Genomic DNA, 12,941 nt, shown 5'->3' on the forward strand with positions numbered 1-12,941 from the left:
GATGCTTGTGGCATGATAAGCGTGGGAGGTGGACAGATTAGAAAGGGTAGTGAGTGGTGGGATGAAGAAGTAGTATTATTATTGAAAGAGAAGAGGAAGTCATTTGGACGATTTTTGCAGGGAAATAATGCAAAAGACTGGGAGATGTATAAAAGAAAGAGGCAGGAGGTCAAGAGAAAGGTGCAAGAGGCGAAAAAAGAGGGCAAATGAGAGTTGGGGTGAGAGAGTATCATTAAATTTTAAGGAGAATAGAAAGATGTTTAGGAAAGAGGTAAATAAAGTGCGTAAGACAAGGGAACAAATGGGAACATCAGTGAAGGGAGCAAATGGGGAGGGGATAACAAGTAGTGGTGATGTGAGAAGGAGATGGAGTGAGTATTTTGAAGGTTAGTTGAATTTGTTTGATGATAGAGTGGCAGATATAAGGTGTTTTGGTCAAAGTGGTGTGCAAAGTGATAGGGTTGGGGAGAATAGTATGGTAAACAAAGAGGAGGTAGTAAAAGCTTTGCGGAAGATGAAAGCCGGCAAGGCAGCAGGTTTGGATGGTATTGCAGTGGAATTTATAATAACGGGGGTGACTGTGTTGTTAAATGGTTGATAAGGTTATCTAATGTATGTAAGACTCATGGTGAGGTGCCTGAGGACTGGCGGAATGCTTATATAGTGCCATTGTACAAAGGGAAAGGGGATACGAGTGAGTGCTCAAATTACAGAGGTATAAGTTTGTTGAGTATTCCTGGGAAATTATATGGGAGGGTATTGATTGAGGAGGTGAAGGAATGTACAGAGCATCAGATTGGGGAAGAGCAGTGTGGTTTCAGAAGTGGTAGAGGATGTGTGGACCAGGTGTTTGCTTTGAAAAATGTACGTGAGAAATACTTAGAAAAACAAATGGATTTGTATGTAGCATTTATGGATTTGGAGAAGGCATATGATAGGGTTGATAGAGATGCTCTGTGGAAGGTACTAAGAATATATGGTGTGGGAGGTAAGTTGTTAGAAGCAGTGGAAAGTTTTTATCGAGGATGTAAGGCATATGTACGTGTAGGAAGAGAGGAAAGTGATTGGTTCTCAGTGAATGTAGGTTTGCGGCAGGGTGCGTGATGTCTCCATGGCTCTTTAATTTGTTTATTGATGGAGTTGTTAGGGAGGTGAATGCAAGAGTTTTGGAAAGAGTGGCAAGTATTCAGTCTGTTGTGGATGAGAGGGCTTGGAAAGTGACTTAGTTGTTGTTCGCTGATGATACAGCGCTGGTGGCTGATTCGGGTGAAAATCTGCAGAAGCTGGTGACTGAATTTGGTAAAGTGTGTGAAAGAAGAAAGTTGAGAGTAAATGTGAATAAGAGCAGCAGGGTTGATGGACAAGTCAATGGGATGTAAGTTTGTATGGAGAAAAACTGGAGGAAGTGAAGTATTTTGGATATCTCGGAGTGGATTTGGCAGCAGTTGGAACCATGGAAGCGGAAGTGAGTCACAGGGTGGGGAAGGGGGCGAAAGTTCTGGGCTCATTTAAAAATGTGTGGAAGGCAAGAACATTGTCTTGGAAAACAAAACTGGGTATATTTGAAGGAATAGTTGTTCCAACAATGTTTTATGCTTGCGAGGCGAGGGCTATAGATAGAGTTGTGCGGAAGAGGGCGGATGTGTTGGATATGAGATATTTGAGGACAGAATGTGGTGTGAGGTGATTTGATCGAGTTAGTAATGAAAGGGTAACCTTGGCTCCACATACTTTTCCGTGGTTTACCTCAGATGCTTCACATGCCCTGGCTCAATCCATTGACAACTCATGGACCCCTGTATACTAGATTGTTCAAATTCAATTTATTCCTTGCACACCTTTTACCCTACTGTATATATCAAGGCTCCGATCGCTCAAAATATTTTCGACTCCATCCATCCACCTCCAATTTCGTCTTCCACCTCTCATTCTTCCGTCCACCTCTGACACACATATCCTCCTTGTCTATCTTTCCTTACTGATTCTCTCGATGCGTCCAAACCATTTCAACACATCCTCTTTTGTTCTCCCAACCACACTCATTTTATTCCCACACATCTCTCTTACCCTTTCATTACTTACGCGACCAAACCACTTCACTTCACATGTTGCGCTCAACGATTTCATCTCCAATAGATCCACCCTCCTCCGCAAAACGCTCTCTATAGCCCACGCCTTGCAACCATATAACATTGTTTGAACCACTATTCCTTCAAACATACCTATTTTTGCTCTCCCGAATAACGTTTTTGCCTTCCACAACATTCTTCAACGTTCCCAGAACCTTCACCCCCTCCCCTTCCCGGTGACTCACTTCCTCTTCCATGGTTCCATCCGCTGCCAAGTCCACTCCCATGTTATCTAAAACACATCAGTCTCTAAAGTCTTTCTCAATTCAGACCTACCTCGCAATTAATTTGTCCCTCAACCGTAGTAACCCTTATAACGTTGCTTCTATTCACATTTACCTTCAGCTTTCTTTTCTTACACACTTTACTAAACTCAATCACACCTCCTGCAGTTTCTCACCGGAATCAGCCACCAGCGATGTATCATCAGCGAACAACATCTGACTCACTTCCCAAGCCCTCTCATCCAAACAAGCTGCTTCTTTGCACCTTTCCAAAACTTTTGCATTTACCTTCCTAACCAACCCATCCATAAACATATTAAACAACCATGGAGACATCACGCAACCAGCTGTATACCGACATTCACTGGGAACCAATCACTTTCCTCTCTTACTACTCGTAAATGTGCTTTACATCCTGGGTATAAACTTTTCACTGCTTCTAGCAACTTACCTCCCACACCATATTCTCTTAAAACCTTCCACAAAACATCCCTATTAACCCAGTCATATGCCTTCTCCAGATCCATAAATGCTACATACAAATCCATCTGTTTTTCTAAGTATTTCTCAGATATATTCTTCAAAGAAGCACTGGATCCACACATCCTCTACCACTTCTGAAACCACACTGTTCTTCCCCTGTCTGATGCTCTGTACATGCCTTTACCTTCTCATTCAATATCCTCCCATTCATTCTCCCGAAAATGCTTCATATACTTATGCCTCTGTAGTTTAAACACTCACCTTCATTCCCTTTGCCTTTGTATAATGGCACTATGCGTGCATTCAGCCGATCCTCAGGCATTTCACCATGATCCATACATACATTGAATATCTTTACCAACCAATCAACAGCACAATCACACCCTTGATTTAATAAATTCCACCACAATACCATCCAAACCCACCGCCTTGCCGTATTTCATCTTCTGGAAAGATTTCACTACCTCCTTGTTTACGAAACCATTCTCCCTGACCCTCTCACTTGGCACACCACCCCGAACAAAACACCCTATATCTGTTACTCTATCATCAAACACATTCAATAAACCTTCAAAATACTCACTATCTCTTTCTCACTTGATAACTACTTTTTTTTCACATCCACAGTTGCCCCCTCCACCGATGAATCCATTTTTTTTTCTAGTTTTACGCACTTTATTTACCTCCTTCCAAACATCTTTTTATTTTCCCTAAAATCTAATGATACAGTGAAACCCAAACTCTCATTTGCCCTCTTCTTCATCTCCTGCATCTTTCTCTTGACCTCCTACCGCTTTTCTTTGTAATAATGGGTGATTTGAACGTAAAGGTGAGTAGTGTGGCAGATGTGGGTATTATATGTGTGCATGGGGTGTTCAATGTTGTAAATGGAAAGGTAAAGAGTATGTGGTTTTGTGTACTGAAAAGGGACTGGAGATAGGGAATACCTCGTTTAAAAAGATTTATACATAACTATACGTATTACGTGTTAATTGATTGGTGTGAAAGAGAGACCTGTGGATGTTAATGTGCTGAGAGGTGCAACTGGAGGAATGTCTGATCATTATGTTGTGGAGGCGAAGGTGAAGACTTTTGGAGATTTTCAGAAAAGAAGAAACAATATATATATATATATATATATATATATATATATATATATATATATATATATATATATATATATATATATATATATATATATATATATATATATATATATATATATATATATATATATATATATATATATTTATATATATATATATATTTATATATATATATATATATATATATATATTTATATATATATATATATTCTTTTTCTTTCTTTTTCTTTCAAACTATTCGCCGTTTCCCGCATTAGCGAGGTAGCGTTAAGAACAGAGGAGTGGGCCTTTGAGGGAATACCCTCACCTGGCCCAATTCTCTGTTCCTTCTTTTGGAAAATTAAAAAAAAAAAAAAAACGAGAGGGGAGGATTTCCAGCCCCCCGCTCCCTCCCCTTTTAGTCGCCTTCTACGACATGCAGGGAATACATGGGAAGTATTCTTTCTCCCCTATCCCCAGGGATAATATATATATATATATATATATATATATATATATATATATATATATATATATATATATATATATATATATATATATATATATATATATATATATATATATATATATATATATATATATATATATATATATGTATATATATATATATATATATATATATATATATAGGTTTGTTGAATGTGTTTGATGATAGAGTGGCAGATATAGGGTGTTTTGGTCGAGGTGGTGTGCAAAGTGAGAGGGTTAGGGAAAATGATTTGGTAAACAGAGAAGAGGTAGTGAAAGCTTTGCGGAAGATGAAAGCCGGCAAGGCAGCAGGTTTGGATGGTATTGCAGTGGAATTTATTAAAAAAGGGGGTGACTGTATTGTTGACTGGTTGGTAAGGTTATTTAATGTATGTATGACTTATGGTGAGGTGCCTGAGGATTGGCGGAATGCGTGCATAGTGCCATTGTACAAAGGCAAAGGGGATAAGAGTGAGTGCTCAAATTACAGAGGTATAAGTTTGTTGAGTATTCCTGGTAAATTATATGGGAGGGTATTGATTGAGAGGGTGAAGGCATGTACAGAGCATCAGATTGGGGAAGAGCAGTGTGGTTTCAGAAGTGGTAGAGGATGTGTGGATCAGGTGTTTGCTTTGAAGAATGTATGTGAGAAATACTTAGAAAAGCAAATGGATATGTATGTAGCATTTATGAATCTGGAGAAGGCATATGATAGAGTTGATAGAGATGCTCTGTGGAAGGTATTAAGAATATATGGTGTGGGAGGCAAGTTGTTAGAAGCAGTGAAAAGTTTTTATCGAGGATGTAAGGCATGTGTACGTGTAGGAAGAGAGGAAAGTGATTGGTTCTCAGTGAATGTAGGTTTGCGGCAGGGGTGTGTGATGTCTCCATGGTTGTTTAATTTGTTTATGGATGGGGTTGGTAGGGAGGTAAATGCAAGAGTTTTGGAAAGAGGGGCAAGTATGAAGTCTGTTGGGGATGAGAGAGCTTGGGAAGTGAGTCAGTTGTTGTTCGCTGATGATACAGCGCTGGTGGCTGATTCATGTGAGAAACTGCAGAAGCTGGTGACTGAGTTTGGTAAAGTGTGTGGAAGAAGAAAGTTAAGAGTAAATGTGAATAAGAGCAAGGTTATTAGGTACAGTAGGGTTGAGGGTCAAGTCAATTGGGAGGTGAGTTTGAATGGAGAAAAACTGGAGGAAGTGAAGTGTTTTAGATATCTGGGAGTGGATCTGGCAGCGGATGGAACCATGGAAGCGGAAGTGGATCATAGGGTGGGGGAGGGGGCGAAAATTCTGGGGGCCTTGAAGAATGTGTGGAAGTCGAGAACATTATCGCGGAAAGCAAAAATGGGTATGTTTGAAGGAATAGTGGTTCCAACAATGTTGTATGGTTGCGAGACGTGGGCTATGGATAGAGTTGTGCGCAGGAGGATGGATGTGCTGGAAATGAGATGTTTGAGGACAATGTGTGGTGTGAGGTGGTTTGATCGAGTGAGTAACGTAAGGGTAAGAGAGATGTGTGGAAATAAAAAGAGCGTGGTTGAGAGAGCAGAAGAGGGTGTTTTGAAGTGGTTTGGGCACATGGAGAGAATGAGTGAGGAAAGATTGACCAAGAGGATATATGTGTCGGAGGTGGAGGGAACGAGGAGAAGAGGGAGACCAAATTGGAGGTGGAAAGATGGAGTGAAAAAGATTTTGTGTGATCGGGGCCTGAACATGCAGGAGGGTGAAAGGAGGGCAAGGAATAGAGTGAATTGGAGCGATGTGGTATACAGGGGTTGACGTGCTGTCAGTGGATTGAATCAAGGCATGTGAAGCGTCTGGGGTAAACCATGGAGAGCTGTGTAGGTATGTATATTTGCGTGTGTGGACGTATGTATATACATGTGTATGGGGGGGGGTTGGGCCTTTTCTTTCGTCTGTTTCCTTGCGCTACCTCGCGAACGCGGGAGACAGCGACAAAGTATAATAAAAAAAAATAAAAATATAATATATATATATATATATATATATATATATATATATATATATATATATATATATATATATATATATATATATATATATATATATATATATATATATATATATATATATATATGCATTCAAATCACCCATCACTATAGCCCGGTCTTGTGCATCAAAACCACTAACACACTCATTCAGCTGCTCCCAAAACACTTGCCTCTCATGATTTTTCTTCTCATGCCCAGGTGCATATGCACCAATAATCACCCATATCTCTCCATCAACTTTCATTTTTACCATATTAATCTGGAATTTACTTTCTTACATTCCATCACATACTCCCACAACTCCTGTTTCAGGAGTAGTGATACTACTTCCCTTGCTCTTGTCCTCTCACTAACCCCTGACTTTACTCCAAAGACATTCCCAAACCACTCTTCCCCCTTACCCTTGAGCTTCGTTTCACTCAGAGCCAAAACATCCAGGTTCCTTTCCTCAAATATACTACCTATCTCTACTTTTTTTCACATCTTGGTTACATCCACACACATTTAGACACCCCAATCTGAGCCTTCGAGGAGGATGAGCTCTCCTCGCGTGACTCCTTCTTCTGTTTCCCATTTTAGAAAGTTAAAATCTAAGGAGGAGGGGACTTCTGGCCCCCCGCTCCCGTCCCCTCTAGTCGCCTTCTACGATATACATATACATATACAGACATATATACACATGTACATATTCATACATGTTGCCTTTATTTTATCCCATCGCCATCCCACCACACATGAAATATCATCCCCCTTCCCCCCAGCGAGGTAGTGCTAGGAAAAAAAAAAAAGGCCACATTCGTTCACACTTACTCTCTAGCTGTCATGTGTAATGCACCGAAACCACAGCTCCCTTTCCACACCCAGGCCCCACAAAATGTTCAATGATTTACCCCAGATGCTTCACATTCCCTGGAACTTTGAAGCAGTAATGACAGGGTTGTTTCTAAGTCTCCTTAACACTCCTTCTCTGGTGGTGACTTTCATAGTTGTGCTCAAAGTTTTTTATTTTTATTTAGTATGATACATTGTACCTCTCCAGTTTCTCTTCTTATGTAATTACAGAAACACTGACTTCAAGGACTAATTTTTGAAATTTTCTTCATGCATCTTGAAGGAATTCTAGAGCCACATTGAAATGTCCCATTATGTTTCATATTTTATTTTTCATTTGGTAACATTCTTATAATACATATACCTTGGTCTTTACCTCTAAACTGTTCTCATGGTTGAAAAAAATGTGGCCTGAGACATAACTGCTTCATAATCATTCCTGTCACCACTATCCTCACTTAAATGTCCCACTGTCCTCAGTTAATGTCCAAAGTTAAAAATTCCAGAGGTAGACAGAAATACTAAACAAGACCTAAGTACAGCTGCTGTGACACTGCCTTTACCACTTGCTGGGGGCGTTGTGTCAGTCCATCTCTGAGACATCGTTGTCCCAAGTGTAGTCATCCAACTCCTGAGTAATGTGAGTAATGTGGAAGCTGAGGGAATAATTGGTATACATGGGGTGTTCAGTGTTGTAAATGGAAATGGTGAAGAGCTTGTAGATTTATGTGATGAAAAAGGACTGGCGATTGGGAATACCTGGTTTAAAAAGCGAGATATACATAAGTATACGTATGTAAGTAGGAGAGATGGCCAGAGAGCGTTATTAGATTACGTGTTGATTGACAGGCGCGCGAAAGAGAGACTTTTGGATGTTAATGTGCTGAGAGGTGCAACTGGAAGGATGTCTGGTCATTATCTTGTGGAGGGTAAGGTGAAGATTTGTATGGGTTTTCAGAAAAGAAGAGTGAATGTTGGGGTGAAGAGGTTGGTGAGAGTAAGTGAGCTTGGGAAGGAGACTTGTGTGAGGAAGTACCAGGAGAGACTGAGTACAGAGTAAAAAAAGGTGAGAACAAATGAGGTATGTGAAGTGGGGGAGGAAATGGATGTATCTAAGGAAGCAGTGATGGCTTGCGCAAAAGATGCTTGTGGCATGAGAAGCGTGGGAGGTGGGTTGATTAGAAAGGGTAGTGAGTGGCGGGATGAAGAAGTAAGATTATTAGTGAAATAGAAGAGAGAGGCATTTGGACGATTTTTGCAGGGAAAAAATGCAAATGAGTGGGAGATGTATAAAAAAAAAAAGAGGCAGGAGGTCAAGAGAAAGGTGCAAGAGGTGAAAAAGTGAAAAAGAGGGCAAATGAGAGTTGGGGTGAGAGAGAATCATTAAATTTTAGGGAGAATAAAAAGATGTTCTGGAAGGAGGTAAATAAAGTGCGTAAGACAAGGGAGCAAATGGGAACTTCAGTGAAGGGCGCAAATGGGGAGGTGATAACAAGTAGTGGTGATGTGAGAAGGAGATGGAGTGAGTATTTTGAAGGTCTGTTGAATGTGTTTGATGATAGAGTGGCAGATATAGGGTGTTTTGGTCGAAGTGGTGTGCAAAGTGAGAGGGTTAGGGAAAATGATTTGCTAAACAGAGAAGAGGTAGTAAAAGCTTTGCGGAAGATGAAAGCCGGCAAGGCAGTAGGTTTGGATGTTATTGCAGTGGAATTTATTTAAAAAGGGGGTGACTGTATTGTTGATTGGTTGGTAAGGTTATTTAATGTATGTATGACTCATGGTGAGGTGCCTGAGGATTGGCGGAATGCTTGCATAGTGCCATTGTAAAAAGGCAAAGGGGATAAGAGTGAGTGCTCAAATTACAGAGGTATAAGTTTTCTGAGTATTCCTGGTAAATTATATGGAAGGGTATTGATTGAGAGGGTGAAGGCATGTACAGAGCATCAGATTGGGGAAGAGCAGTGTGGTTTCAGAAGTGGTAGAGGATGTGTGGATCAGGTGTTTGCTTTGAAGACTGTATGTGAGAAATACCTTAGAAAAGCAAATGGATTTGTATGTAGCATTTATGGATCTGGAGAAGGCGTATGAAAGAGTTGATAGAGGTGCTCTGTGGAAGGTACTAAGAATATATGGTGTGGGAGGCAAGTTGTTAGAGGCAGTGAAAAGTTTTAATCGAGGATGTAAGGCATGTGTACGTGTAGAAAGAGAGGAAAGTGATTGGTTCTCAGTGAATGTAGGTTTGCGGCAGGGGTGTGTGATGTATCCATGGTTGTTTAATTTGTTTATGGATGGGGTTTTTAGGGAGGTGAATGCAAGAGTTTTGGAAAGAGGGGCAAGTATGGAGTTTGTTGGGGATGAGAGAGCTTGGGAAGTGAGTCAGTTGTTGTTCGCTGATGATACAGCGCTGGTGGCTGATTCATGTGAGAAACTGCAGAAGCTGGTGACTGAGTTTGGTAAAGTGTGTGTAAGAAGGAAGTTAAGAGTAAATGTGAATAAGAGCAAGGTTATTAGGTTCGGTAGGGTTTAGGGTCAGGTCAATTGGAGGTAAGTTTGAATGGAGAAAAACTGGAGGAAGTAAAGTGTTTTAGATATCTGGCAGTGGATCTGGCAGCGGATGGAACCATGGAAGCGGAAGTGAATCATAGGGTGGGGGAGGGGGCAAAAATCCTGGGAGCCTTGAAGAATGTGTGGAAGTCGAGAACATTATCTCGGAAAGGAAAAATGGGTATGTTTGAAGGAATAGTGGTTCCAACAATGTTGTATGGTTGCGAGGCGTGGGCTACCGATAGAGTTGTGCGCAGGAGGGTGGATGTGCTGGAAATGAGATGTTTGAGGACAATATGTGATGTGAGGTGGTTTGATCGAGTAAGTAATGTAAGGGTAAGAGAGATGTGTGGAAATAAAAAGAGTGTGGTTGAGAGAGCAGAAGAGGGTGTTTTGAAATGGTTTGGTCACATGGAGAGAATGAGTGAGGAAAGTTTGACCATGAGATATATGTGTCGGAGTGGAGGGAACGAGGAGAAATGGGAGACCAAATCGTAGGTGGAAAGATGAGTGAAAAAGATTTTGAGTGATCGGGGCCTGAACATGCAGGAGAGTGAAAGGCAGGCAAGGAATAGAGTGAATTGGATCGATGTGGTATACCGGTGTCTACGTGCTGTCAATGGATTGAATCAGGGCATGTGAAGCGTCTGGGTAAACCATGAAAAGTTCTGTGGGGATTGGATGTGGAAAGGGAGCTGTGGTTTCGGGCATTATTACATGACAGCTAGAGACTTAGTGTGAACGAATGGGGACTTTGTTGTCTTTTCCTAGCGCTACCTCGCACATGTGAGGGGGGGAGGGGGATGTTATTCCATGTGTGGCGAGGTGGCGTTGGGAATGAATAAAGGCAGACAGTATGAATTATGTACATGTGTATATGTGTATATGTCTCTGTGTGGACGTGTATGTATATACATGTGTATGGGATTGGGTTGGGCCATTTCTTTCGTCTGTTTCCTTGCTCTACCTCGTAAACGCGGGAGACAGCGACAAAGCAAAATAAATAAATAAATGAATATATATATATATATATATATATATATATATATATATATATATATATATATATATATATATATATATATATATATATATATATATATATATTTATATATATATATATATATATTCCTATGAGTTCACGGGGAAAATAAAACACCATAAGTTCCCTTCCCAAGTGCGCTTTCGTGCAATAATCATATCATAAGAGGAAACACAAGAGAGAAATTTAAGTCAGTTGATAGACATCGAAGAGACGAAGCTTCGTCTCTTCGATGTCTATCAACTGACTTTTATTTTATTTCATTTCTATATTATTATATTTTTGAGTGATCAGGGCTTGAACATGCAGGATGGTGAAAGGCTTGCAAGGAATAGAGTGAAATTGAACGATGTGGTATACCGTGGTCGACGTTCTGTCAATAGATTTAACTAGGACATGTGAAGCGTCTGCGGTAAACCATGGAAAGTTTTGTGGGACCTGTATGTGGAAAGGGAGCTGTGGTTTCGGCGCATTATACATGACAACTAGAGACTGAGTGTGAACGAATGTGGCCTTTGTTGTCTTTTCTTAGTGCTATATCGCGCACATGCGAGGTGAGGGGGTTGTCATTTCATGTGTGGCGGAGTGGCGACGGGAATGAATTAGGGCAGACAGTATGAATTAGGTAAACGTGTGTATAAGTATATGTCTACGTGTGTATATATACGTTGAAATGTGTAGGTATGTATATGTGCGTGTGTGGACGTGTATGTATATACATGTGTATGTTTGTGGGCTGGGCCATTCTTTCGTCTGTTTCCTTGCGCTACCTCGCCAACGCGGGAGACAGCGACAGTGTATGATAAAAATGGATATAATATATTTATATATATATATATATATATATATATATACATATATATATATATATATATATATATATATATATATATATATATATATATATATATATATATATATATATATATATATATATATATATATATATATATATATATGTATATATTCGATGACAGACCGTGCAATGGCAAAGAGACGTATTGCTTCGTCTGTGATGGCGGCCACCCGCGCCAGGATTGTCTTGCTGTGGCTCTGTGGCCTGTCAGCCCGGGAGGTCGCCTATGAGACCCGAGCCAGTATGACCACAGTTTATCGGTGGGTCCGAAGATGGGAGGAAGAGGGCACAATTTGCCCGAAGAAATACCGAAGACGTCTTCGCCTGGGTTCCCGGAAAGCAGATGTGGATACCCTCGTTGCTATGCGGTCTCTGGCCCTGAACGCTCCTCCTGGTCGTCCTCACAGTGCTCTCAACGCACATTTCAACCTCAAAGGTGTGAACAGTTGCGTCCCCGAGGGTCAAGCGAGCACAGTGTTACCTCTTCAATATAATGAAAACAATGATAACTATAATGATGATACAGGATGGGTATATTAAGGGATATCTTTGAATATCTATGACATATACAAAAATATATGGTAAACATAACCCTTCAAGTCTTATTGTTCCTTTATGTTACACACAAAATACCTTGAAATTTCACTAAAAATTTTTGGAAAAAATGAATACGAATCACATGGGAATAAATTTGCTGACTGATTTTCTTGTGATATTCGACATCTAGAAAAGGAATAAAAAAGATCAGTAAAACAAGTCAAACATCCAGCACCAGATCACGTTTTCTTGTACGTGTAAGAATGATATAACAGTGACTGAAGGTGAACCCCAAAGTAAAAAAATGAGTAACAAAAAATTTTTGAAGCAAAAGTTTTTAGTGAGAATAAATAAACTCGATATATCTTGTGTGGAGATGTATTTACTTATAACTTTACTTAATATATTATCACTGAAGTCCATATGAAATAAATCAATATGACAACCTGCAGAAAAGTTGGAATTCGTGTTATTTAAGAGATTATTTAGAACAGTAAATGGATTGCTCTCAGGCATTATATGTATCGAACATACAATTGAAATAATCTACTATATATCTTTGCAACCATTTGATGTTCCCTCACTCACATAATCCCGATTGAAAAATGAAAAGCAGCCAATAATCATCATTCAAGGATTTCTTTACAGAAGAAAAATAATGATATACAGGTTAGGTCTTGTTTTGCTCACGTGTGATAGGTTGTAAG

The 12,941-nt window shown here is 39.9% G+C and overlaps 1 long non-coding RNA gene across 1 annotated transcript in view; it reads left to right on the forward strand.

Moving 5' to 3' along the window:
* The window catches only part of LOC139763362 (uncharacterized), a 16,769-nt gene extending 4,354 nt beyond the window's left edge, over positions 1-12,415 (forward strand). Inside the window, exons 2-3 of the long non-coding RNA XR_011716103.1 lie at positions 7,762-7,895; positions 11,819-12,415. This is a non-coding gene — a long non-coding RNA (uncharacterized lncRNA). The remainder of the gene's footprint in view (positions 1-7,761; positions 7,896-11,818) is intronic.
* The last annotated feature ends 526 nt before the right edge of the window (positions 12,416-12,941 follow it).

This window comes from Panulirus ornatus, chromosome 46 (genome assembly GCF_036320965.1).
Source record: "Panulirus ornatus isolate Po-2019 chromosome 46, ASM3632096v1, whole genome shotgun sequence".
Classification (NCBI taxonomy): Eukaryota; Metazoa; Arthropoda; class Malacostraca; order Decapoda; family Palinuridae; genus Panulirus; species Panulirus ornatus.